General features: G+C 33.6%; 42 non-coding genes and 2 pseudogenes across 42 annotated transcripts; all 44 read right to left on the reverse strand.

The window, feature by feature from the left end:
- Nucleotides 1-73: 73 nt before the first annotated feature.
- LOC144430617 (U6 spliceosomal RNA) lies at nt 74-180 on the reverse strand. Its single transcript, XR_013479626.1, has one exon. It is a non-coding gene; the product is annotated as a U6 spliceosomal RNA (small nuclear RNA).
- Nucleotides 181-513: 333 nt separating this feature from the next.
- Nucleotides 514-620, reverse strand: LOC144429564 (U6 spliceosomal RNA). The gene has a single exon (XR_013478852.1). It is a non-coding gene; the product is annotated as a U6 spliceosomal RNA (small nuclear RNA).
- A 333-nt stretch (nt 621-953) lies between these two features.
- On the reverse strand, nt 954-1060 carry LOC144429788 (U6 spliceosomal RNA). Its single transcript, XR_013479077.1, has one exon. It is a non-coding gene; the product is annotated as a U6 spliceosomal RNA (small nuclear RNA).
- A 333-nt stretch (nt 1061-1393) lies between these two features.
- Nucleotides 1394-1500, reverse strand: LOC144430116 (U6 spliceosomal RNA). The gene has a single exon (XR_013479347.1). It is a non-coding gene; the product is annotated as a U6 spliceosomal RNA (small nuclear RNA).
- Nucleotides 1501-1833: 333 nt separating this feature from the next.
- On the reverse strand, nt 1834-1940 carry LOC144429643 (U6 spliceosomal RNA). Its single transcript, XR_013478943.1, has one exon. It is a non-coding gene; the product is annotated as a U6 spliceosomal RNA (small nuclear RNA).
- Nucleotides 1941-2273: 333 nt separating this feature from the next.
- LOC144430498 (U6 spliceosomal RNA) lies at nt 2274-2380 on the reverse strand. Its single transcript, XR_013479572.1, has one exon. It is a non-coding gene; the product is annotated as a U6 spliceosomal RNA (small nuclear RNA).
- Nucleotides 2381-2713: 333 nt separating this feature from the next.
- LOC144429592 (U6 spliceosomal RNA) lies at nt 2714-2820 on the reverse strand. The gene has a single exon (XR_013478889.1). It is a non-coding gene; the product is annotated as a U6 spliceosomal RNA (small nuclear RNA).
- A 333-nt stretch (nt 2821-3153) lies between these two features.
- Nucleotides 3154-3261, reverse strand: LOC144429763 (U6 spliceosomal RNA). The gene has a single exon (XR_013479064.1). It is a non-coding gene; the product is annotated as a U6 spliceosomal RNA (small nuclear RNA).
- A 333-nt stretch (nt 3262-3594) lies between these two features.
- LOC144429609 (U6 spliceosomal RNA) lies at nt 3595-3703 on the reverse strand. The gene has a single exon (XR_013478904.1). It is a non-coding gene; the product is annotated as a U6 spliceosomal RNA (small nuclear RNA).
- Nucleotides 3704-4035: 332 nt separating this feature from the next.
- On the reverse strand, nt 4036-4139 carry LOC144429782 (U6 spliceosomal RNA). The gene has a single exon (XR_013479075.1). It is a non-coding gene; the product is annotated as a U6 spliceosomal RNA (small nuclear RNA).
- Nucleotides 4140-4475: 336 nt separating this feature from the next.
- On the reverse strand, nt 4476-4582 carry LOC144430622 (U6 spliceosomal RNA). The gene has a single exon (XR_013479627.1). It is a non-coding gene; the product is annotated as a U6 spliceosomal RNA (small nuclear RNA).
- Nucleotides 4583-4915: 333 nt separating this feature from the next.
- Nucleotides 4916-5022, reverse strand: LOC144430624 (U6 spliceosomal RNA). The gene has a single exon (XR_013479628.1). It is a non-coding gene; the product is annotated as a U6 spliceosomal RNA (small nuclear RNA).
- A 333-nt stretch (nt 5023-5355) lies between these two features.
- On the reverse strand, nt 5356-5462 carry LOC144429791 (U6 spliceosomal RNA). Its single transcript, XR_013479078.1, has one exon. It is a non-coding gene; the product is annotated as a U6 spliceosomal RNA (small nuclear RNA).
- A 333-nt stretch (nt 5463-5795) lies between these two features.
- On the reverse strand, nt 5796-5902 carry LOC144430083 (U6 spliceosomal RNA). The gene has a single exon (XR_013479334.1). It is a non-coding gene; the product is annotated as a U6 spliceosomal RNA (small nuclear RNA).
- A 333-nt stretch (nt 5903-6235) lies between these two features.
- On the reverse strand, nt 6236-6341 carry LOC144430150 (U6 spliceosomal RNA). The gene has a single exon (XR_013479353.1). It is a non-coding gene; the product is annotated as a U6 spliceosomal RNA (small nuclear RNA).
- A 333-nt stretch (nt 6342-6674) lies between these two features.
- LOC144429570 (U6 spliceosomal RNA) lies at nt 6675-6781 on the reverse strand. The gene has a single exon (XR_013478868.1). It is a non-coding gene; the product is annotated as a U6 spliceosomal RNA (small nuclear RNA).
- Nucleotides 6782-7114: 333 nt separating this feature from the next.
- On the reverse strand, nt 7115-7221 carry LOC144429737 (U6 spliceosomal RNA). Its single transcript, XR_013479050.1, has one exon. It is a non-coding gene; the product is annotated as a U6 spliceosomal RNA (small nuclear RNA).
- A 335-nt stretch (nt 7222-7556) lies between these two features.
- Nucleotides 7557-7663, reverse strand: LOC144430382 (U6 spliceosomal RNA). Its single transcript, XR_013479508.1, has one exon. It is a non-coding gene; the product is annotated as a U6 spliceosomal RNA (small nuclear RNA).
- A 334-nt stretch (nt 7664-7997) lies between these two features.
- Nucleotides 7998-8101, reverse strand: LOC144429785 (U6 spliceosomal RNA). Its single transcript, XR_013479076.1, has one exon. It is a non-coding gene; the product is annotated as a U6 spliceosomal RNA (small nuclear RNA).
- A 336-nt stretch (nt 8102-8437) lies between these two features.
- Nucleotides 8438-8544, reverse strand: LOC144430629 (U6 spliceosomal RNA). Its single transcript, XR_013479633.1, has one exon. It is a non-coding gene; the product is annotated as a U6 spliceosomal RNA (small nuclear RNA).
- A 333-nt stretch (nt 8545-8877) lies between these two features.
- Nucleotides 8878-8984, reverse strand: LOC144429516 (U6 spliceosomal RNA). The gene has a single exon (XR_013478818.1). It is a non-coding gene; the product is annotated as a U6 spliceosomal RNA (small nuclear RNA).
- Nucleotides 8985-9317: 333 nt separating this feature from the next.
- LOC144429796 (U6 spliceosomal RNA) lies at nt 9318-9424 on the reverse strand. The gene has a single exon (XR_013479079.1). It is a non-coding gene; the product is annotated as a U6 spliceosomal RNA (small nuclear RNA).
- Nucleotides 9425-9757: 333 nt separating this feature from the next.
- Nucleotides 9758-9864, reverse strand: LOC144429909 (U6 spliceosomal RNA). Its single transcript, XR_013479163.1, has one exon. It is a non-coding gene; the product is annotated as a U6 spliceosomal RNA (small nuclear RNA).
- A 333-nt stretch (nt 9865-10197) lies between these two features.
- Nucleotides 10198-10303, reverse strand: LOC144430172 (U6 spliceosomal RNA). Its single transcript, XR_013479356.1, has one exon. It is a non-coding gene; the product is annotated as a U6 spliceosomal RNA (small nuclear RNA).
- Nucleotides 10304-10636: 333 nt separating this feature from the next.
- LOC144429573 (U6 spliceosomal RNA) lies at nt 10637-10743 on the reverse strand. Its single transcript, XR_013478871.1, has one exon. It is a non-coding gene; the product is annotated as a U6 spliceosomal RNA (small nuclear RNA).
- A 333-nt stretch (nt 10744-11076) lies between these two features.
- Nucleotides 11077-11183, reverse strand: LOC144429739 (U6 spliceosomal RNA). The gene has a single exon (XR_013479052.1). It is a non-coding gene; the product is annotated as a U6 spliceosomal RNA (small nuclear RNA).
- A 335-nt stretch (nt 11184-11518) lies between these two features.
- On the reverse strand, nt 11519-11625 carry LOC144430409 (U6 spliceosomal RNA). The gene has a single exon (XR_013479526.1). It is a non-coding gene; the product is annotated as a U6 spliceosomal RNA (small nuclear RNA).
- A 334-nt stretch (nt 11626-11959) lies between these two features.
- LOC144430039 (U6 spliceosomal RNA) lies at nt 11960-12066 on the reverse strand. The gene has a single exon (XR_013479290.1). It is a non-coding gene; the product is annotated as a U6 spliceosomal RNA (small nuclear RNA).
- A 333-nt stretch (nt 12067-12399) lies between these two features.
- LOC144429593 (U6 spliceosomal RNA) lies at nt 12400-12506 on the reverse strand. The gene has a single exon (XR_013478890.1). It is a non-coding gene; the product is annotated as a U6 spliceosomal RNA (small nuclear RNA).
- Nucleotides 12507-12839: 333 nt separating this feature from the next.
- Nucleotides 12840-12938, reverse strand: LOC144429831 (U6 spliceosomal RNA; annotated as a pseudogene).
- Nucleotides 12939-13286: 348 nt separating this feature from the next.
- On the reverse strand, nt 13287-13393 carry LOC144429613 (U6 spliceosomal RNA). The gene has a single exon (XR_013478908.1). It is a non-coding gene; the product is annotated as a U6 spliceosomal RNA (small nuclear RNA).
- Nucleotides 13394-13726: 333 nt separating this feature from the next.
- Nucleotides 13727-13833, reverse strand: LOC144429529 (U6 spliceosomal RNA). Its single transcript, XR_013478830.1, has one exon. It is a non-coding gene; the product is annotated as a U6 spliceosomal RNA (small nuclear RNA).
- A 333-nt stretch (nt 13834-14166) lies between these two features.
- Nucleotides 14167-14272, reverse strand: LOC144430183 (U6 spliceosomal RNA). The gene has a single exon (XR_013479358.1). It is a non-coding gene; the product is annotated as a U6 spliceosomal RNA (small nuclear RNA).
- Nucleotides 14273-14605: 333 nt separating this feature from the next.
- Nucleotides 14606-14712, reverse strand: LOC144429574 (U6 spliceosomal RNA). The gene has a single exon (XR_013478872.1). It is a non-coding gene; the product is annotated as a U6 spliceosomal RNA (small nuclear RNA).
- Nucleotides 14713-15045: 333 nt separating this feature from the next.
- LOC144429740 (U6 spliceosomal RNA) lies at nt 15046-15152 on the reverse strand. The gene has a single exon (XR_013479053.1). It is a non-coding gene; the product is annotated as a U6 spliceosomal RNA (small nuclear RNA).
- A 335-nt stretch (nt 15153-15487) lies between these two features.
- Nucleotides 15488-15594, reverse strand: LOC144430440 (U6 spliceosomal RNA). The gene has a single exon (XR_013479542.1). It is a non-coding gene; the product is annotated as a U6 spliceosomal RNA (small nuclear RNA).
- Nucleotides 15595-15928: 334 nt separating this feature from the next.
- On the reverse strand, nt 15929-16035 carry LOC144430050 (U6 spliceosomal RNA). Its single transcript, XR_013479301.1, has one exon. It is a non-coding gene; the product is annotated as a U6 spliceosomal RNA (small nuclear RNA).
- A 333-nt stretch (nt 16036-16368) lies between these two features.
- On the reverse strand, nt 16369-16475 carry LOC144429594 (U6 spliceosomal RNA). Its single transcript, XR_013478891.1, has one exon. It is a non-coding gene; the product is annotated as a U6 spliceosomal RNA (small nuclear RNA).
- A 333-nt stretch (nt 16476-16808) lies between these two features.
- On the reverse strand, nt 16809-16907 carry LOC144429832 (U6 spliceosomal RNA; annotated as a pseudogene).
- Nucleotides 16908-17255: 348 nt separating this feature from the next.
- Nucleotides 17256-17362, reverse strand: LOC144430473 (U6 spliceosomal RNA). The gene has a single exon (XR_013479554.1). It is a non-coding gene; the product is annotated as a U6 spliceosomal RNA (small nuclear RNA).
- A 334-nt stretch (nt 17363-17696) lies between these two features.
- On the reverse strand, nt 17697-17803 carry LOC144430339 (U6 spliceosomal RNA). The gene has a single exon (XR_013479468.1). It is a non-coding gene; the product is annotated as a U6 spliceosomal RNA (small nuclear RNA).
- A 333-nt stretch (nt 17804-18136) lies between these two features.
- On the reverse strand, nt 18137-18243 carry LOC144430495 (U6 spliceosomal RNA). Its single transcript, XR_013479569.1, has one exon. It is a non-coding gene; the product is annotated as a U6 spliceosomal RNA (small nuclear RNA).
- A 333-nt stretch (nt 18244-18576) lies between these two features.
- Nucleotides 18577-18683, reverse strand: LOC144430479 (U6 spliceosomal RNA). Its single transcript, XR_013479556.1, has one exon. It is a non-coding gene; the product is annotated as a U6 spliceosomal RNA (small nuclear RNA).
- A 333-nt stretch (nt 18684-19016) lies between these two features.
- On the reverse strand, nt 19017-19124 carry LOC144429646 (U6 spliceosomal RNA). The gene has a single exon (XR_013478946.1). It is a non-coding gene; the product is annotated as a U6 spliceosomal RNA (small nuclear RNA).
- Nucleotides 19125-22333: the final 3209 nt, after the last annotated feature.

Genomic DNA, 22333 nt, shown 5'->3' on the forward strand with positions numbered 1-22333 from the left:
ATTGAACAGAGATTGAACTGTTAGTAATATTCCACTTTTTTCGTAAAATTTATTAAAATTAGAGATTTCCCACAAAATAGAGGAACGCTTCACGATTGTGCGTGTCATCCTTGCGCAGGGGCCATGCTAATCTTCTCTGTATCGTTCCAATTTTTTCATATGTACACTCGAAAGTAGTACACTACACACACTCCCAGTGGTCGTATATGTACGTAGTAATTAGAAGTCAAATATCTATTATGGTGGCTGTAATAGTAGTAGCAAAATATTTCCTCCGAAATGACCATTGGTATAAGGTATTTAATTTAAATACGATATGTCTGTTTAAGAGGAGAAACAAACTGTTATATATGATATTACCATCGATTGAAAGTTTATAACTTGGAATTTTCACTCATCGATTCATACTTTTTAGAGAAATCGTCAAATTAACTGGTTTAATTGAACAGAGATTAAACTGTTAGTATTATTCCACTTTTTTCGTCAAATTTATTAAAATTAGAGATTTCCCACAAAATAGAGGAACGCTTCGCGATTGTGCGTGTCATCCTTGCGCAGGGGCCATGCTAATCTTCTCTGTATCGTTCCAATTTTTTCATATGTACACTCGAAAGTAGTACACTACACACACTCCCAGTGGTCGTATATGTACGTAGTAATTAGAAGTCAAATATCTATTATGGTGGCTGTACTAGTAGTAGCAAAATATTTCCTCCGAAATGACCATTGGTTGAAGGTATTTTATTTAAATACGATATGTCTGTTTAAGAGGAGAAACAAACCGTTATATATGATATTACCATCGATTGAAAGTTTATAACTTGGAATTTTCACTCATCGATTCATACTTTTTAGACAAATAGTCAAATTAACTGGTTTAATTGAACAGAGATTGAACTGTTAGTAATATTCCACTTTTTTCCTGAAATTGAGTGAAATTAGAGATTTCTCACAAAACGGAGGAACGCTTCACGATTGTGCGTGTCATCCTTGCGCAGGGGCCATGCTAATCTTCTCTGTATCGCTCAAATTTTTTCATATGTACACTCGAAAGTAGTACACTCCACACACTCCCAGTGGTCGTATATGTACGTAGTAATTAGAAGTCAAATATCTATTATGATGGCTGTAATAGTAGTAGCAAAATGTTTTCTCCGAAATTACCATTGGTTGGAGGTATTTAATTTAAATAAGATATGTCTGTTTAAGAGGAGAAACAAACCGTTATATATGATATTACCATTGATTGAAAGTTTATAACTTAGACTTTTCACTCATCGATTCATACTTTTTAGACAAATAGTCAAATTAACTGGTTTAATAGATCAGAGTTTGAACTGTTAATAATATTTCACTTTTTTCGTAAAATTTATTAAAATTAGAGATTTCCCACAAAATAGAGGAACGCTTCACGATTGTGCGTGTCATCCTTGCGCAGGGGACATGCTAATCTTCTCTGTATCGCTCATTTTTTTTCATATGTACACACGAAGGTAGTACACTCCACACACTCCCAGTGGTCGTATATGTACGTAGTAATTAGAAGTCAAATATCTATTATGGTGGCTGTAATAGTAGTAGCAAAATGTTTCCACCGAAATTACCATTGGTTGAAGGTATTTAATTTAAATACGATATGTCTGTTTAAGAGGAGAAACAAACCGTAATATATAATATTACCATTGATTAAAAGTTTATAACTTAGACTTTTCACTCATCGATTCATACTTTTTAGACAAATAGTCAAATTAACTGGTTTAATTGAACAGAGTTTGAACTGTTAATAGTATTTCACTTTTTTCGTAAAATTTAATAAAATTAGAGATTTTCCAAAAAATAGAGGAACGCTTCACGATTGTGCGTGTCATCCTTGCGCAGGGGCCATGCTAATCTTCTATGTATCGTTCCAATTTTTTCATATGTACACTCGAAAGTAGTACACTTCACATACTCCCACTGGTCGTATATGTACGTAGTAATTAGAAGTTAAATATCTATAATGGTGGCTGTAATAGTAGTAGCAAAATGTTTCCTCCGAAATGACCATTGGTTGAAGGTATTTAATTTAAATACGATATGTCTGTTTAGGAGGAGAAACAAACCGGTATATATGATATTACCATCGATTGAAAGTTTATAATTTGGGCTTTTTACTCATCAATTCATACTTTTTGGACAAATAGTCGAATTCACTGGTGTAATTAAACAGAGATTGAACTTTTCGTGATATTCCACTTTTTTCCTGAAATTGAGTGAAATCAGAGATTTCCCACAAAATAGAGGAACGCTTCACGATTGTGCGTGCCATCCTTACCCAGGGGCCATTCTAATCTTCCATGTATCGTTCCATTTTTTTCATAAGTACACTCAAAATTAGTACACTCCACACACTCCCAGTAGTCGTATATGTACGTAGAAATTAGAAGTCAAATATCTATTATGGTGGCTGTAATAGTAGTAGCAAAATGTTTCCTCCGAAATTACCATTGGTTGAAGGTATTTAATTTAAATACGATATGTCTGTTTAAGAGGAGAAACAAACCGTTATATATGATATTACCATCGATTGAAAGTTTATAACTTGGAATTTTCACTCATCGATTCATACTTTTTAGAAAAATAGTCAAATTAACTGGTTTAATTGAACAGAGATTGAACTGTTAGTAATATTCCACTTTTTTCGTAAAATTTATTAAAATTAGAGATTTCCCACAAAATAGAGGAACGCTTCACGATTGTGCGTTTCATCCTTGCGCAGGGGCCATGCTAATCTTCTCTGTATCGTTCCAATTTTTTCATATGTACACTCGAAAGTAGTACACTACACACACTCCCAGTGGTCGTATATGTACGTAGTAATTAGAAGTCAAATATCTATTATGGTGGCTGTAATAGTAGTAGCAAAATATTTCCTCCGAAATGACCATTGGTATAAGGTATTTAATTTAAATACGATATGTCTGTTTAAGAGGAGAAACAAACCGTTATATATGATATTACCATCGATTGAAAGTTTATAACTTGGAATTTTCACTCATCGATTCATACTTTTTAGACAAATAGTCAAATTAACTGGTTTAATTGAACAGAGATTGAACTGTTAATAATATTCCACTTTTTTCCTGAAATTGAGTGAAATTAGAGATTTCTCACAAAACAGAGGAACGCTTCACGATTGTGCGTGTCATCCTTGCGCAGGGGCCATGCTAATCTTCTCTGTATCGCTCAAATTTTTTCATATGTACACTCGAAAAGTAGTACACTCCACACACTCCCAGTGGTCGTATATGTACGTAGTAATTAGAAGTCAAATATCTATTATGATGGCTGTAATAGTAGTAGCAAAATGTTTTCTCCGAAATTACCATTGGTTGGAGGTATTTAATTTAAATAAGATATGTCTGTTTAAGAGGAGAAACAAACCGTTATATATGATATTACCATTGATTGAAAGTTTATAACTTAGACTTTTCACTCATCGATTCATACTTTTTAGACAAATAGTCAAATTAACTGGTTTAATAGAACAGAGTTTGAACTGTTAATAATATTTCACTTTTTTCGTAAAATTTATTAAAATTAGAGATTTCCCAAAAAATAGAGGAACGCTTCACGATTGTGCGTGTCATCCTTGCGCAGGGGCCATGCTAATCTTCTCTGTATCGTTCCAATTTTTTCATATGTTTACTCGAAAATAGTACACTACACACACTCCCAGTGGTCGTATATGTACGTAGTAATTAGAAGTCAAATATCTATTATGGTGGCTGTAATAGTAGTAGCAAAATATTTCTCCCGAAATGACCATTGGTTTAAGGTATTTAATTTGAATACGATATGTCTGTTTAAGAGGAGAAACAAACCGTTATATATGATATTACCATCGATTGAAAGTTTATAACTTGGAATTTTCACTCATCGATTCATACTTTTTAGACAAATAGTCAAATTAACTGGTTTAATTGAACAGAGATTGAACTGTTAGTAATATTCCACTTTTTTCCTGAAATTGAGTGAAATTAGAGATTTCTCACAAAAAAAGAGGAGCGCTTCACGATTGTGCGTGTCATCCTTGCGCAGGGGACATGCTAATCTTCTCTGTATCGCTCAATTTTTTTCATATGTACACTCGAAGGTACTACACTCCACACACTCCGAGTGGTCGTATATGTACGTAGTAATTAGAAGTCAAATATCTATTATGGTGGCTGTAATAGTAGTAGCAAAATGTTTCCACCGAAATTACCATTGGTTGAAGGTATTTAATTTAAATACGATATGTCTGTTTAAGAGGAGAAACAAACCGTTATATATGATATTACCATTGATTGAAAGTTTATAACTTGGAATTTTCACTCATCGATTCATACTTTTTAGAGAAATAGTCAAATTAACTGGTTTAATTGAACAGAGATTGAACTGTTAGTAATATTCCACTTTTTTCGTAAAATTTATTAAAATTAGAGATTTCCCACAAAATAGAGGAACGCTTCACGATTGTGCGTGTCATCCTTGCGCAGGGGCCATGCTAATCTTCTCTGTATCGTTCCAATTTTTTCATATGTACACTCGAAAGTAGTACACTACACACACTCCCAGTGGTCGTATATGTACGTAGTAATTAGAAGTCAAATATCTATTATGGTGGCTGTAATAGTAGTAGCAAAATATTTCCTCCGAAATGACCATTGGTATAAGGTATTTAATTTAAATACGATATGTCTGTTTAAGAGGAGAAACAAACTGTTATATATGATATTACCATCGATTGAAAGTTTATAACTTGGAATTTTCACTCATCGATTCATACTTTTTAGAGAAATCGTCAAATTAACTGGTTTAATTGAACAGAGATTAAACTGTTAGTATTATTCCACTTTTTTCGTCAAATTTATTAAAATTAGAGATTTCCCACAAAATAGAGGAACGCTTCACGATTGTGCGTGTCATCCTTGCGCAGGGGCCATGCTAATCTTCTCTGTATCGTTCCAATTTTTTCATATGTACACTCGAAAGTAGTACACTACACACACTCCCAGTGGTCGTATATGTACGTAGTAATTAGAAGTCAAATATCTATTATGGTGGCTGTACTAGTAGTAGCAAAATATTTCCTCCGAAATGACCATTGGTTGAAGGTATTTTATTTAAATACGATATGTCTGTTTAAGAGGAGAAACAAACCGTTATATATGATATTACCATCGATTGAAAGTTTATAACTTGGAATTTTCACTCATCGATTCATACTTTTTAGACAAATAGTCAAATTAACTGGTTTAATTGAACAGAGATTGAACTGTTAGTAATATTCCACTTTTTTCCTGAAATTGAGTGAAATTAGAGATTTCTCACAAAACGGAGGAACGCTTCACGATTGTGCGTGTCATCCTTGCGCAGGGGCCATGCTAATCTTCTCTGTATCGCTCAAATTTTTTCATATGTACACTCGAAAGTAGTACACTCCACACACTCCCAGTGGTCGTATATGTACGTAGTAATTAGAAGTCAAATATCTATTATGATGGCTGTAATAGTAGTAGCAAAATGTTTTCTCCGAAATTACCATTGGTTGGAGGTATTTAATTTAAATAAGATATGTCTGTTTAAGAGGAGAAACAAACCGTTATATATGATATTACCATTGATTGAAAGTTTATAACTTAGACTTTTCACTCATCGATTCATACTTTTTAGACAAATAGTCAAATTAACTGGTTTAATAGATCAGAGTTTGAACTGTTAATAATATTTCACTTTTTTCGTAAAATTTATTAAAATTAGAGATTTCCCACAAAATAGAGGAACGCTTCACGATTGTGCGTGTCATCCTTGCGCAGGGGACATGCTAATCTTCTCTGTATCGCTCAATTTTTTTCCTATGTACACACGAAGGTAGTACACTCCACACACTCCGAGTGGTCGTATATGTACGTAGTAATTAGAAGTCAAATATCTATTATGGTGGCTGTAATAGTAGTAGCAAAATGTTTCCACCGAAATTACCATTGGTTGAAGGTATTTAATTTAAATACGATATGTCTGTTTAAGAGGAGAAACAAACCGTTATATATGATATTACCATCGATTGAAATTTTATAACTTGGAATTTTCACTCATCGATTCATACTTTTTAGAGAAATAGTCAAATTAACTGGTTTAATTGAACAGAGATTGAACTGTTAGTATTATTCCACTTTTTTCGTCAAATTTATTAAAATTAGAGATTTCCCACAAAATAGAGGAACGCTTCACGATTGTGCGTGTCACTCTGCGCAGGGGCCATGCTAATCTTCTCTGTATCGTTCCAATTTTTTCATATGTACACTCGAAAGTAGTACACTACGCACACTCCCAGTGGTCGTATATGTACGTAGTAATTAGAAGTCAAATATCTATTATGGTGGCTGTACTAGTAGTAGCAAAATATTTCCTCCGAAATGACCATTGGTTGAAGGTATTTTATTTAAATACGATATGTCTGTTTAAGAGGAGAAACAAACCGTTATATATGATATTACCATCGATTGAAAGTTTATAACTTGGAATTTTCACTCATCGATTCATACTTTTTAGACAAATAGTCAAGTTAACTGGTTTAATTGAACAGAGATTGAACTGTTAGTATTATTCCACTTTTTTCGTCAAATTTATTAAAATTAGAGATTTCCCACAAAATAGAGGAACGCTTCACGATTGTGCGTGTCATCCTTGCGCAGGGGCCATGCTAATCTTCTCTGTATCGTTCCAATTTTTTCATAAGTACACTCGAAAGTAGTACACTACACACACTCCCAGTGGTCGTATATGTACGTAGTAATTAGAAGTCAAATATCTATTATGGTGGCTGTACTAGTAGTAGCAAAATATTTCCTCCGTAATGACCATTGGTTGAAGGTATTTTATTTAAATACGATATGTCTGTTTAAGAGGAGAAACAAACCGTTATATAAGATATTACCATCGATTGAAAGTTTATAACTTGGAATTTTCACTCATCGATTCATACTTTTTAGACAAATAGTCAAATTAACTGGTTTAATTGAACAGAGATTGAACTGTTAGTAATATTCCACTTTTTTCCTGAAATTGAGTGAAATTAGAGATTTCTCACAAAACAGAGGAACGCTTCACGATTGTGCGTGTCATCCTTGCGCAGGGGCCATGCTAATCTTCTCTGTATCGCTCAAATTTTTTCATATGTACACTCGAAAGTAGTACACTCCACACACTCCCAGTGGTCGTATATGTACGTAGTAATTAGAAGTCAAATATCTATTATGATGGCTGTAATAGTAGTTGCAAAATGTTTTCTCCGAAATTACCATAGGTTGAAGGTATTTAGTTTAAATAAGATATGTCTGTTTAAGAGGAGAAACAAACCGTTATATATGATATTACCATTGATTGAAAGTTTATAACTTAGACTTTTCACTCATCGATTCATACTTTTTAGACAAATATTCAAATTAACTGGTTTAATAGAACAGAGTTTGAACTGTTAATAATATTTCACTTTTTTCGTAAAATTTATTAAAGTTAGAGAGATTTCCCAAAAAATAGAGGAACGCTTCACGATTGTGCGTGTCATCCTTGCGCAGGGGCCATGCTAATCTTCTCTGTATCGTTCCAATTTTTTCATATGTACACTCGAAAGTAGTACACTACACACACTCCCAGTGGTCGTATATGTACGTAGTAATTAGAAGTCAAATATCTATTATGGTGGCTGTAATAGTAGTAGCAAAATATTTCTCTCGAAATGACCATTGGTTTAAGGTATTTAATTTGAATACGATATGTCTGTTTAAGAGGAGAAACAAACCGTTATATATGATATTAACATCGATTGAAAGTTTATAACTTGGATTTTTCACTCATCGATTCATACTTTTTAGACAAATAGTCAAATTAACTGGTTTAATTGAACAGAGATTGAACTGTTAGTAATATTCCACTTTTTTCCTGAAATTGAGTGAAATTAGAGATTTCTCACAAAAAAAGAGGAGCGCTTCACGATTGTGCGTGTCATCCTTGCGCAGGGGACATGCTAATCTTCTCTGTATCGCTCAATTTTTTTCATATGTACACTCGAAGGTACTACACTCCACACACTCCGAGTGGTCGTATATGTACGTAGTAATTAGAAGTCAAATATCTATTATGGTGGCTGTAATAGTAGTAGCAAAATGTTTCCACCGAAATTACCATTGGTTGAAGGTATTTAATTTAAATACGATATGTCTGTTTAAGAGGAGAAACAAACCGTTATATATGATATTACCATTGATTGAAAGTTTATAACTTGGAATTTTCACTCATCGATTCATACTTTTTAGAGAAATAGTCAAATTAACTGGTTTAATTGAACAGAGATTGAACTGTTAGTAATATTCCACTTTTTTCGTAAAATTTATTAAAATTAGAGATTTCCCACAAAATAGAGGAACGCTTCACGATTGTGCGTGTCATCCTTGCGCAGGGGCCATGCTAATCTTCTCTGTATCGTTCCAATTTTTTCATATGTACACTCGAAAGTAGTACACTACACACACTCCCAGTGGTCGTATATGTACGTAGTAATTAGAAGTCAAATATCTATTATGGTGGCTGTAATAGTAGTAGCAAAATATTTCCTCCGAAATGACCATTGGTATAAGGTATTTAATTTAAATACGATATGTCTGTTTAAGAGGAGAAACAAACTGTTATATATGATATTACCATCGATTGAAAGTTTATAACTTGGAATTTTCACTCATCGATTCATACTTTTTAGAGAAATCGTCAAATTAACTGGTTTAATTGAACAGAGATTAAACTGTTAGTATTATTCCACTTTTTTCGTCAAATTTATTAAAATTAGAGATTTCCCACAAAATAGAGGAACGCTTCACGATTGTGCGTGTCATCCTTGCGCAGGGGCCATGCTAATCTTCTCTGTATCGTTCCAATTTTTTCATATGTACACTCGAAAGTAGTACACTACACACACTCCCAGTGGTCGTATATGTACGTAGTAATTAGAAGTCAAATATCTATTATGGTGGCTGTACTAGTAGTAGCAAAATATTTCCTCCGAAATGACCATTGGTTGAAGGTATTTTATTTAAATACGATATGTCTGTTTAAGAGGAGAAACAAACCGTTATATATGATATTACCATCGATTGAAAGTTTATAACTTGGAATTTTCACTCATCGATTCATACTTTTTAGACAAATAGTCAAATTAACTGGTTTAATTGAACAGAGATTGAACTGTTAGTAATATTCCACTTTTTTCCTGAAATTGAGTGAAATTAGAGATTTCTCACAAAACGGAGGAACGCTTCACGATTGTGCGTGTCATCCTTGCGCAGGGGCCATGCTAATCTTCTCTGTATCGCTCAAATTTTTTCATATGTACACTCGAAAGTAGTACACTCCACACACTCCCAGTGGTCGTATATGTACGTAGTAATTAGAAGTCAAATATCTATTATGATGGCTGTAATAGTAGTAGCAAAATGTTTTCTCCGAAATTACCATTGGTTGGAGGTATTTAATTTAAATAAGATATGTCTGTTTAAGAGGAGAAACAAACCGTTATATATGATATTACCATTGATTGAAAGTTTATAACTTAGACTTTTCACTCATCGATTCATACTTTTTAGACAAATAGTCAAATTAACTGGTTTAATAGATCAGAGTTTGAACTGTTAATAATATTTCACTTTTTTCGTAAAATTTATTAAAATTAGAGATTTCCCACAAAATAGAGGAACGCTTCACGATTGTGCGTGTCATCCTTGCGCAGGGGACATGCTAATCTTCTCTGTATCGCTCAATTTTTTTCATATGTACACACGAAGGTAGTACACTCCACACACTCCGAGTGGTCGTATATGTACGTAGTAATTAGAAGTCAAATATCTATTATGGTGGCTGTAATAGTAGTAGCAAAATGTTTCCACCGAAATTACCATTGGTTGAAGGTATTTAATTTAAATACGATATGTCTGTTTAAGAGGAGAAACAAACCGTTATATATGATATTACCATCGATTGAAATTTTATAACTTGGAATTTTCACTCATCGATTCATACTTTTTAGAGAAATAGTCAAATTAACTGGTTTAATTGAACAGAGATTGAACTGTTAGTATTATTCCACTTTTTTCGTCAAATTTATTAAAATTAGAGATTTCCCACAAAATAGAGGAACGCTTCACGATTGTGCGTGTCACTCTGCGCAGGGGCCATGCTAATCTTCTCTGTATCGTTCCAATTTTTTCATATGTACATTCGAAAGTAGTACACTACGCACACTCCCAGTGGTCGTATATGTACGTAGTAATTAGAAGTCAAATATCTATTATGGTGGCTGTACTAGTAGTAGCAAAATATTTCCTCCGAAATGACCATTGGTTGAAGGTATTTTATTTAAATACGATATGTCTGTTTAAGAGGAGAAACAAACCGTTATATATGATATTACCATCGATTGAAAGTTTATAACTTGGAATTTTCACTCATCGATTCATACTTTTTAGACAAATAGTCAAGTTAACTGGTTTAATTGAACAGAGATTGAACTGTTAGTATTATTCCACTTTTTTCGTCAAATTTATTAAAATTAGAGATTTCCCACAAAATAGAGGAACGCTTCACGATTGTGCGTGTCATCCTTGCGCAGGGGCCATGCTAATCTTCTCTGTATCGTTCCAATTTTTTCATAAGTACACTCGAAAGTAGTACACTACACACACTCCCAGTGGTCGTATATGTACGTAGTAATTAGAAGTCAAATATCTATTATGGTGGCTGTACTAGTAGTAGCAAAATATTTCCTCCGTAATGACCATTGGTTGAAGGTATTTTATTTAAATACGATATGTCTGTTTAAGAGGAGAAACAAACCGTTATATAAGATATTACCATCGATTGAAAGTTTATAACTTGGAATTTTCACTCATCGATTCATACTTTTTAGACAAATAGTCAAATTAACTGGTTTAATTGAACAGAGATTGAACTGTTAGTAATATTCCACTTTTTTCCTGAAATTGAGTGAAATTAGAGATTTCTCACAAAACAGAGGAACGCTTCACGATTGTGCGTGTCATCCTTGCGCAGGGGCCATGCTAATCTTCTCTGTATCGCTCAAATTTTTTCATATGTACACTCGAAAGTAGTACACTCCACACACTCCCAGTGGTCGTATATGTACGTAGTAATTAGAAGTCAAATATCTATTATGATGGCTGTAATAGTAGTTGCAAAATGTTTTCTCCGAAATTACCATAGGTTGAAGGTATTTAGTTTAAATAAGATATGTCTGTTTAAGAGGAGAAACAAACCGTTATATATGATATTACCATTGATTGAAAGTTTATAACTTAGACTTTTCACTCATCGATTCATACTTTTTAGACAAATATTCAAATTAACTGGTTTAATAGAACAGAGTTTGAACTGTTAATAATATTTCACTTTTTTCGTAAAATTTATTAAAGTTAGAGAGATTTCCCAAAAAATAGAGGAACGCTTCACGATTGTGCGTGTCATCCTTGCGCAGGGGCCATGCTAATCTTCTCTGTATCGTTCCAATTTTTTCATATGTACACTCGAAAGTAGTACACTACACACACTCCCAGTGGTCGTATATGTACGTAGTAATTAGAAGTCAAATATCTATTATGGTGGCTGTAATAGTAGTAGCAAAATATTTCTCTCGAAATGACCATTGGTTTAAGGTATTTAATTTGAATACGATATGTCTGTTTAAGAGGAGAAACAAACCGTTATATATGATATTAACATCGATTGAAAGTTTATAACTTGGATTTTTCACTCATCGATTCATACTTTTTAGACAAATAGTCAAATTAACTGGTTTAATTGAACAGAGATTGAACTGTTAGTAATATTCCACTTTTTTCCTGAAATTGAGTGAAATTAGAGATTTCTCACAAAAAAAGAGGAGCGCTTCACGATTGTGCGTGTCATCCTTGCGCAGGGGACATGTTAATCTTCTCTGTATCGCTCAATTTTTTTCATATGTACACTCGAAGGTAGTACACACCACACACTCCGAGTGGTCGTATATGTACGTAGTAATTAGTAGTCAAATATCTATTATGGTGGCTGTAATAGTAGTAGCAAAATGTTTCCACCGAAATTACCATTGGTTGAAGGTATTTAATTTAAATACGATATGTCTGTTTAAGAGGAGAAACAAACCGTTATATATGATATTACCATCGATTGAAATTTTATAACTTGGAATTTTCACTCATCGATTCATACTTTTTAGAGAAATAGTCAAATTAACTGGTTTAATTGAACAGAGATTGAACTGTTAGTATTATTCCACTTTTTTCGTCAAATTTATTAAAATTAGAGATTTCCCACAAAATAGAGGAACGCTTCACGATTGTGCGTGTCATCCTTGCGCAGGGGCCATGCTAATCTTCTCTGTATCGTTCCAATTTTTTCATATGTACACTCGAAAGTAATACACTACACACACTCCCAGTGTTCGTATATGTACGTAGTAATTAGAAGTCAAATATCTATTATGGTGGCTGTACTAGTAGTAGCAAAATATTTCCTCCGAAATGACCATTGGTTGAAGGTATTTTATTTAAATACGATATGTCTGTTTAAGAGGAGAAACAAACCGTTATATATGATATTACCATCGATTGAAAGTTTATAACTTGGAATTTTCAATCATCGATTCAAACTTTTTAGACAAATAGTCAAATTAACTGGTTTAATTGAACAGAGATTGAACTGTTAGTAATATTCCACTTTTTTCCTGAAATTGAGTGAAATTAGAGATTTCTCACAAAACAGAGGAACGCTTCACGATTGTGCGTGTCATCCTTGCGCAGGGGCCATGCTAATCTTCTCTGTATCGCTCAAATTTTTTCATATGTACACTGTACACTCGAAAGTAGTACACTCCACACACTCCCAGTGGTCGTATATGTACGTAGTAATTAGAAGTCAAATATCTATTATGATGGCTGTAATAGTAGTAGCAAAATGTTTTCTCCGAAATTACCATTGGTTGAAGGTATTTAATTTAAATAAGATATGTCTGTTTAAGAGGAGAAACAAACCGTTATATATGATATTACCATTGATTGAAAGATTATAACTTAGACTTTTCACTCATCGATTCATACTTTTTAGACAAATAGTCAAATTAACTGGTTTAATTGAACAGAGATTGAACTGTTAGTAATATTCCACTTTTTTCGTCAAATTTATTAAAATTAGAGATTTCCCACAAAATAGAGGAACGCTTCACGATTGTGCGTGTCATCCTTGCGCAGGGGCCATGCTAATCTTCTCTGTATCGTTCCAATCTTTTCATATGTACACTCGAAAGTAGTACACTACACACACTCCCAGTGGTCGTATATGTACGTAGTAATTAGAAGTCAAATATCTATTATGGTGGCTGTACTAGTAGTAGCAAAATATTTCCTCCGAAATGACCATTGGTTGAAGGTATTTTATTTAAATACGATATGTCTGTTTAAGAGGAGAAACAAACCGTTATATATGATATTACCATCGCTTGAAAGTTTATAACTTGGAATTTTCACTCATCGATTCATACTTTTTAGACAAATAGTCAAATTAACTGGTTTAATTTAACAGAGATTGAACTGTTAGTAATATTCCACTTTTTTCGTAAAATTTATTAAAATAAGAGATTTCCCACAAAATATAGAAACGCTTCACGATTGTGCGTGTCATCCTTGCGCAGGGGCCATGCTAATCTTCTCTGTATCGTTCCAATTTTTTCATATGTACACTCGAAAGTAGTACACTACACACACTCCCAGTGGTCGTATATGTACGTAGTAATTAGAAGTCAAATATCTATTATGGTGGCTGTACTAGTAGTAGCAAAATATTTCCTCCGTAATGACCATTGGTTGAAGGTATTTTATTTAAATACGATATGTCTGTTTAAGAGGAGAAACAAACCGTTATATATGATATTACCATCGATTGAAATTTTATAACTTGGAATTTTCACTCATCGATTCATACTTTTTAGAGAAATAGTCAAATTAACTGGTTTAATTGAACAGAGATTGAACTGTTAGTATTATTCCACTTTTTTCGTCAAATTTATTAAAATTAGAGATTTCCCACAAAATAGAGGAACGCTTCACGATTGTGCGTGTCACTCTGCGCAGGGGCCATGCTAATCTTCTCTGTATCGTTCCAATTTTTTCATATGTACATTCGAAAGTAGTACACTACGCACACTCCCAGTGGTCGTATATGTACGTAGTAATTAGAAGTCAAATATCTATTATGGTGGCTGTACTAGTAGTAGCAAAATATTTCCTCCGAAATGACCATTGGTTGAAGGTATTTTATTTAAATACGATATGTCTGTTTAAGAGGAGAAACAAACCGTTATATATGATATTACCATCGATTGAAAGTTTATAACTTGGAATTTTCACTCATCGATTCATACTTTTTAGACAAATAGTCAAGTTAACTGGTTTAATTGAACAGAGATTGAACTGTTAGTATTATTCCACTTTTTTCGTCAAATTTATTAAAATTAGAGATTTCCCACAAAATAGAGGAACGCTTCACGATTGTGCGTGTCATCCTTGCGCAGGGGCCATGCTAATCTTCTCTGTATCGTTCCAATTTTTTCATAAGTACACTCGAAAGTAGTACACTACACACACTCCCAGTGGTCGTATATGTACGTAGTAATTAGAAGTCAAATATCTATTATGGTGGCTGTACTAGTAGTAGCAAAATATTTCCTCCGTAATGACCATTGGTTGAAGGTATTTTATTTAAATACGATATGTCTGTTTAAGAGGAGAAACAAACCGTTATATAAGATATTACCATCGATTGAAAGTTTATAACTTGGAATTTTCACTCATCGATTCATACTTTTTAGACAAATAGTCAAATTAACTGGTTTAATTGAACAGAGATTGAACTGTTAGTAATATTCCACTTTTTTCCTGAAATTGAGTGAAATTAGAGATTTCTCACAAAACAGAGGAACGCTTCACGATTGTGCGTGTCATCCTTGCGCAGGGGCCATGCTAATCTTCTCTGTATCGCTCAAATTTTTTCATATGTACACTCGAAAGTAGTACACTCCACACACTCCCAGTGGTCGTATATGTACGTAGTAATTAGAAGTCAAATATCTATTATGATGGCTGTAATAGTAGTTGCAAAATGTTTTCTCCGAAATTACCATAGGTTGAAGGTATTTAGTTTAAATAAGATATGTCTGTTTAAGAGGAGAAACAAACCGTTATATATGATATTACCATTGATTGAAAGTTTATAACTTAGACTTTTCACTCATCGATTCATACTTTTTAGACAAATATTCAAATTAACTGGTTTAATAGAACAGAGTTTGAACTGTTAATAATATTTCACTTTTTTCGTAAAATTTATTAAAGTTAGAGAGATTTCCCAAAAAATAGAGGAACGCTTCACGATTGTGCGTGTCATCCTTGCGCAGGGGCCATGCTAATCTTCTCTGTATCGTTCCAATTTTTTCATATGTACACTCGAAAGTAGTACACTACACACACTCCCAGTGGTCGTATATGTACGTAGTAATTAGAAGTCAAATATCTATTATGGTGGCTGTAATAGTAGTAGCAAAATATTTCTCTCGAAATGACCATTGGTTTAAGGTATTTAATTTGAATACGATATGTCTGTTTAAGAGGAGAAACAAACCGTTATATATGATATTAACATCGATTGAAAGTTTATAACTTGGATTTTTCACTCATCGATTCATACTTTTTAGACAAATAGTCAAATTAACTGGTTTAATTGAACAGAGATTGAACTGTTAGTAATATTCCACTTTTTTCCTGAAATTGAGTGAAATTAGAGATTTCTCACAAAAAAAGAGGAGCGCTTCACGATTGTGCGTGTCATCCTTGCGCAGGGGACATGTTAATCTTCTCTGTATCGCTCAATTTTTTTCATATGTACACTCGAAGGTAGTACACACCACACACTCCGAGTGGTCGTATATGTACGTAGTAATTAGTAGTCAAATATCTATTATGGTGGCTGTAATAGTAGTAGCAAAATGTTTCCACCGAAATTACCATTGGTTGAAGGTATTTAATTTAAATACGATATGTCTGTTTAAGAGGAGAAACAAACCGTTATATATGATATTACCATCGATTGAAATTTTATAACTTGGAATTTTCACTCATCGATTCATACTTTTTAGAGAAATAGTCAAATTAACTGGTTTAATTGAACAGAGATTGAACTGTTAGTATTATTCCACTTTTTTCGTCAAATTTATTAAAATTAGAGATTTCCCACAAAATAGAGGAACGCTTCACGATTGTGCGTGTCATCCTTGCGCAGGGGCCATGCTAATCTTCTCTGTATCGTTCCAATTTTTTCATATGTACACTCGAAAGTAATACACTACACACACTCCCAGTGTTCGTATATGTACGTAGTAATTAGAAGTCAAATATCTATTATGGTGGCTGTACTAGTAGTAGCAAAATATTTCCTCCGAAATGACCATTGGTTGAAGGTATTTTATTTAAATACGATATGTCTGTTTAAGAGGAGAAACAAACCGTTATATATGATATTACCATCGATTGAAAGTTTATAACTTGGAATTTTCAATCATCGATTCAAACTTTTTAGACAAATAGTCAAATTAACTGGTTTAATTGAACAGAGATTGAACTGTTAGTAATATTCCACTTTTTTCCTGAAATTGAGTGAAATTAGAGATTTCTCACAAAACAGAGGAACGCTTCACGATTGTGCGTGTCATCCTTGCGCAGGGGCCATGCTAATCTTCTCTGTATCGCTCAAATTTTTTCATATGTACACTGTACACTCGAAAGTAGTACACTCCACACACTCCCAGTGGTCGTATATGTACGTAGTAATTAGAAGTCAAATATCTATTATGATGGCTGTAATAGTAGTAGCAAAATGTTTTCTCCGAAATTACCATTGGTTGAAGGTATTTAATTTAAATAAGATATGTCTGTTTAAGAGGAGAAACAAACCGTTATATATGATATTACCATTGATTGAAAGATTATAACTTAGACTTTTCACTCATCGATTCATACTTTTTAGACAAATAGTCAAATTAACTGGTTTAATAGAACAGAGTTTGAACTGTTAATAATATTTCACTTTTTTCGTAAAATGTATTAAAATTAGAGATTTCCCAAAAAATAGAGGAACGCTTCACGATTGTGCGTGTCATCCTTGCGCAGGGGCCATGCTAATCTTCTCTGTATCGTTCCAATTTTTTCATATGTACACTCGAAAGTAGTACACTACGCACACTCCCAGTGGTCGTATATGTACGTAGTAATTAGAAGTCAAATATCTATTATGGTGGCTGTAATAGTAGTAGCAAAATATTTCTCCCGAAATGACCATTGGTTTAAGGTATTTAATTTGAATACGATATGTCTGTTTAAGAGGAGAAACAAACCGTTATATATGATATTACCATCGATTGAAAGTTTATAACTTGGAATTTTCACTCATCGATTCATACTTTTTAGACAAATAGTCAAATTAACTGGTTTAATTGAACAGAGATTGAACTGTTAGTAATATTCCACTTTTTTCCTGAAATTGAGTGAAATTAGAGATTTCTCACAAAAAAGGAGGAGCGCTTCACGATTGTGCTTGTCCTCCTTGCGCAGGGGACATGCTAATCTTCTCTGTATCGCTCAATTTTTTTCATATGTACACTCGAAAGTAGTACACTCCACACACTCCGAGTGGTCGTATATGTACGTAGTAATTAGAAGTCAAATATCTATTATGGTGGCTGTAATAGTAGTAGCAAAATGTTTCCACCGAAATTACCATTGGTTGAAGGTATTTAATTTAAATACGATATGTCTGTTTAAGAGGTGAAACAAACCGTAATATATAATATCACCATTGATTGATAGTTTATAACTTAGACTTTTCACTCATCGATTCATACTTTTTAGACAAATAGTCAAATTAACTGGTTTAATTGAACAGAGTTTGAACTGTTAATAATATTTCACTTTTTTCGTAAAATTTATTAAAATTAGAGATTTCCCAAAAAATAGAGGAACGCTTCACGATTGTGCGTGTCATCCTTGCGCAGGGGCCATGCTAATCTTCTCTGTATCGTTCCAATTTTTTCATATGTACACTCGAAAGTAGTACACTTCACATACTCTCAGTGGTCGTATATGTACGTAGTAATTAGAAGTTAAATATCTATTATGGTGGCTGTAATAGTAGTAGCAAAATGTTTCCTCCGAAATGACCATTGGTTGAAGGTATTTAATTTAAATACGATATGTCTGTTTAAGAGGAGAAACAAACCGGTATATATGATATTACCATCGATTGAAAGTTTATAATTTGGGCTTTTTACTCATCAATTCATACTTTTTGGACAAATAGTCGAATTCACTGGTGTAATTGAACAGAGATTGAACTGTTAGTAATATTCCACTTTTTTCCTGAAATTGAGTGAAATTAAAGATTTCCCACAAAATAGAGGAACGCTTCACGATTGTGCGTGCCATCCTTACCCAGGGGCCATTCTAATCTTCCATGTATCGTTCCATTTTTTTCATAAGTACACTCGAAAGTAGTACACTCAACACACTCCCAGTGGTCGTATATGTACGTAGAAATTAGAAGTCAAATATCTATTATGGTGGCTGTAATAGTAGTAGCAAAATGTTTCCCCCGAAATTACCATTGGTTGAAGGTATTTAATTTAAATACGATATGTCTGTTTAAGAGGAGAAACAAACCGTTATATATGATATTACCATCGATTGAAAGTTTATAACTTGGAATTTTCACTCATCGATTCATACTTTTTAGAGAAATAGTCAAATTAACTGGTTTAATTGAACAGAGATTGAACTGTTAGTAATATTCCACTTTTTTCGTAAAATTTATTAAAATTAGAGATTTCCCACAAAATAGAGGAACGCTTCACGATTGTGCGTGTCATCCTTGCGCAGGGGCCATGCTAATCTTCTCTGTATCGTTCCAATTTTTGTCATATGTACACTCGAAAGTAGTACACTACACACACTCCCAGTGGTCGTATATGTACGTAGTAATTAGAAGTCAAATATCTATTATGGTGGCTGTAATAGTAGTAGCAAAATATTTCCTCCGAAATGACCATTGGTTAAAGGTATTTAATTTAAATACGATATGTCTGTTTAAGAGGAGAAACAAACCGGTATATATGATATTACCATCGATTGAAAGTTTTTAATTTGGGCTTTATTCTCATCAATTCATACTTTTTAGACAAATAGTCAAATTCACTGATGTAATTAAGCGTTTTAGCAGGGTTATTGGTGTTTTTTGACGGGTTTTCACTGTTTTTAAGCGTTTTAACAGGGTTATTGGTGTTTTTTGACGGTTTTTCACTGTTTTTAAGCGTATTGGCAGGGTTATTGGTGTTTTTTGACGGTTTTTCACTGTTTTTAAGCGTTTTAGCAGGGTTATTGGTGTTTTTCGACGGTTTTTCACGGTTTTTAAGCGTTTTAGCAGGGTTATTGGTGTTTTTTGACGGTTTTTCACTGTTTTTAAGCGTTTTAGCAGGGTTATTGTTGTTTTTGACGGTTTTTCACTGTTTTTAAGCGTTTTAGCAGGGTTATTGGTGTTTTTTGACGGTTTTTCATTGTTTTTAAGCGTTTTAGCAGGGTTATTGGTGTTTTTTGACGGTTTTTCACTGTTTTTAAGCGTTTTAGCAGGGTTATTGGTGTTTTTTGACGGTTTTTCACTGTTTTTAAGCGTTTTAGCAGGGTTATTGGTGTTTTTTGACGGTTTTTCACTGTTTTAAAGCGTTTTAGCAGTGTTATTGGTGTTTTTTGACGGTTTTTCACTGTTTTTAAGCGTTTTAGCAGGGTTATTGGTGTTTTTTGACGGTTTTTCACTGTTTTTAAGCGTTTTAGCAGGGTCATTGGTGTTTTTTGACGCTTTTTCACTGTTTTTAAGCGTTTTAGCAAGGTCATTGGTTGTTTTTGACGGTTTTTCACTGTTTTTAAGCGTTTTAGCAGGGTTATTGGTGTTTTTTGACGGTTTTTCACTGTTTTTAAGCGTTTTAGCAGGGTAATTATTGTTTCTTGACGGTTTTTCACTGTTTTTAAGCGTTTTAGCAGGGTTATTGGTGTTTTTTGACGGTTTTTCACTGTTTTTAGGCGTATTAGCAGGGTTATTGGTGTTTTTTGACGGTTTTTCACTGTTTTTAAGCGTTTTAGCAGGGTTATTGGTGTTTTTTGACGGGTTTTCACTGTTTTTAAGCGTTTTAGCAGGGTTATTGGTGTTTTTTGACGGTTTTTCACTGTTTTTAAGCGTTTTAGCAGGGTTATTGGTGTTTTTTGACGGTTTTTCACTGTTTTTAAGCGTTTTAGCAGGGTTATTGGTGTTTTTTGACGGTTTTTCACTGTTTTTAAGCGTTTTAGCAGGGTTATTGGTGTTTTTTGGCGGTTTTTCACTGTTTTTAAGCGTTTTAGCAAGGTTATTGGTGTTTTTTGGCGGTTTTTCACTGTTTTTAAGCGTTTTAGCAGGGTTATTGGTGTTTTTTGACAGTTTTTCACTGTTTTTAAGCGTTTTAGCAGGGTTATTGGTGTTTTTTGACGGTTTTTCACTGTTTTTAAGCGTTTTAGCAGGGTTATTGGTGTTTTTTGATGGTTTTTCACTGTTTTTAAGCGTTTTAGCAGGGATATTGGTGTTTTTTGACTGTTTTTCACTGTTTTTAAGCGTTTTAGCAGGGATATTGGTGTTTTTTGACGGTTTTTCACTGTTTTTAAGCGTTTTAGCAGGGTTATTGTTTTTTTTGACGGTTTTTCACTGTTTTTAAGCATTTTAGCAGGGTTATTGGTGTTTTTCGACGGTTTTTTACTGTTTTTAAGTGTTTTAGCAGGGTTATTGATGTTTTTTGACGGTTTTTCACTGTTTTTAAGCGTTTTAGCAGGGTTATTGGTGTTTTGACGGTTTTTCACTGTTTTTAAGCGTTTTAGCAGGGTTATTGGTGTTTTTTGACGGTTTTCCACTCTTTTTAAGCGTTTTAGCAGGGTTATTGGTGTTTTTTGAAGGTTTTTCACTGTTTTTAAGCGTTTTAGCAGGGTTATTGGTGTTTTTTGACGGTTTTTCACTGTTTTTAAGCGTTTTAGCAGGGTTATTGGTGTTTTTTGACGGTTTTTCACTGTTTTTAAGCGTTTTAGCAGGGATATTGGTGTTTTTCGACTGTTTTCCACTGTTTTTAAGCGTTTTAGCAGGGTTATTGGTGTTTTTTGACGGTTTTTCACTGTTTTTAAGCGTTTTAGCAGGGTTATTGGTGTTTTTTGACGGTTTTTCACTGTTTTAAAGCGTTTTAGCAGGGTTATTGGTGTTTTTTGACGGTTTTTCACTGTTTTTAAGCGTTTTAGCAGGGTTATTGGTGTTTTTTGACGGTTTTTCACTGTTTTTAAGCGTTTTAGCAGGGTCATTGGTGTTTTTTGACGCTTTTTCACTGTTTTTAAGCGTTTTAGCAGGGTCATTGGTGGTTTTTGACGGTTTTTCACTGTTTTTAAGCGTTTTAGCAGGGTTATTGGTGTTTTTTGACGGTTTTTCACTGTTTTTAAGCCTTTTAGCAGGGTAATTAGTGTTTCTTGACGGTTTTTCACTGTTTTTAAGCGTTTTAGCAGGGTTATTGGTGTTTTTTGACGGTTTTTCACTGTTTTTAAGCGTATTAGCAGGGTTATTGGTGTTTTTTGACGGTTTTTCACTGTTTTTAAGCGTTTTAGCAGGGTTATTGGTGTTTTTTGACGGGTTTTCACTGTTTTTAAGCGTTTTAGCAGGGTTATTGTTGTTTTTTGACGGTTTTTCATTGTTTTTAAGCGTTTTGGCAGGGTTATTGGTGTTTTTTGACGGTTTTTCACTGTTTTTAAGCGTTTTAGCAGGGTTATTGGTGTTTTTTGACGGTTTTTCACTGTTTTTAAGCGTTTTAGCAGGGTTATTGCTGTTTTTTGACGGTTTTTCACTGTTTTTAAGCGTTTTAGCAGGGTTATTGGTGTTTTTTGACGGTTTTTCACTGTTTTTAAGCGTTTTAGCAGGGTTATTGGTGTTTTTTGGCGGTTTTTCACTGTTTTTAAGCGTTTTAGCAAGGTTATTGGTGTTTTTTGACGGTTTTTCACTGTTTTTAAGCGTTTTAGCAGGGTTATTGGTGTTTTTTGACAGTTTTTCACTGTTTTTAAGCGTTTTAGCAGGGTTATTGGTGTTTTTTGACGGTTTTTCA

Source organism: Styela clava, chromosome 1, assembly GCF_964204865.1.
Source record: "Styela clava chromosome 1, kaStyClav1.hap1.2, whole genome shotgun sequence".
NCBI classification, from domain to species: Eukaryota; Metazoa; Chordata; class Ascidiacea; order Stolidobranchia; family Styelidae; genus Styela; species Styela clava.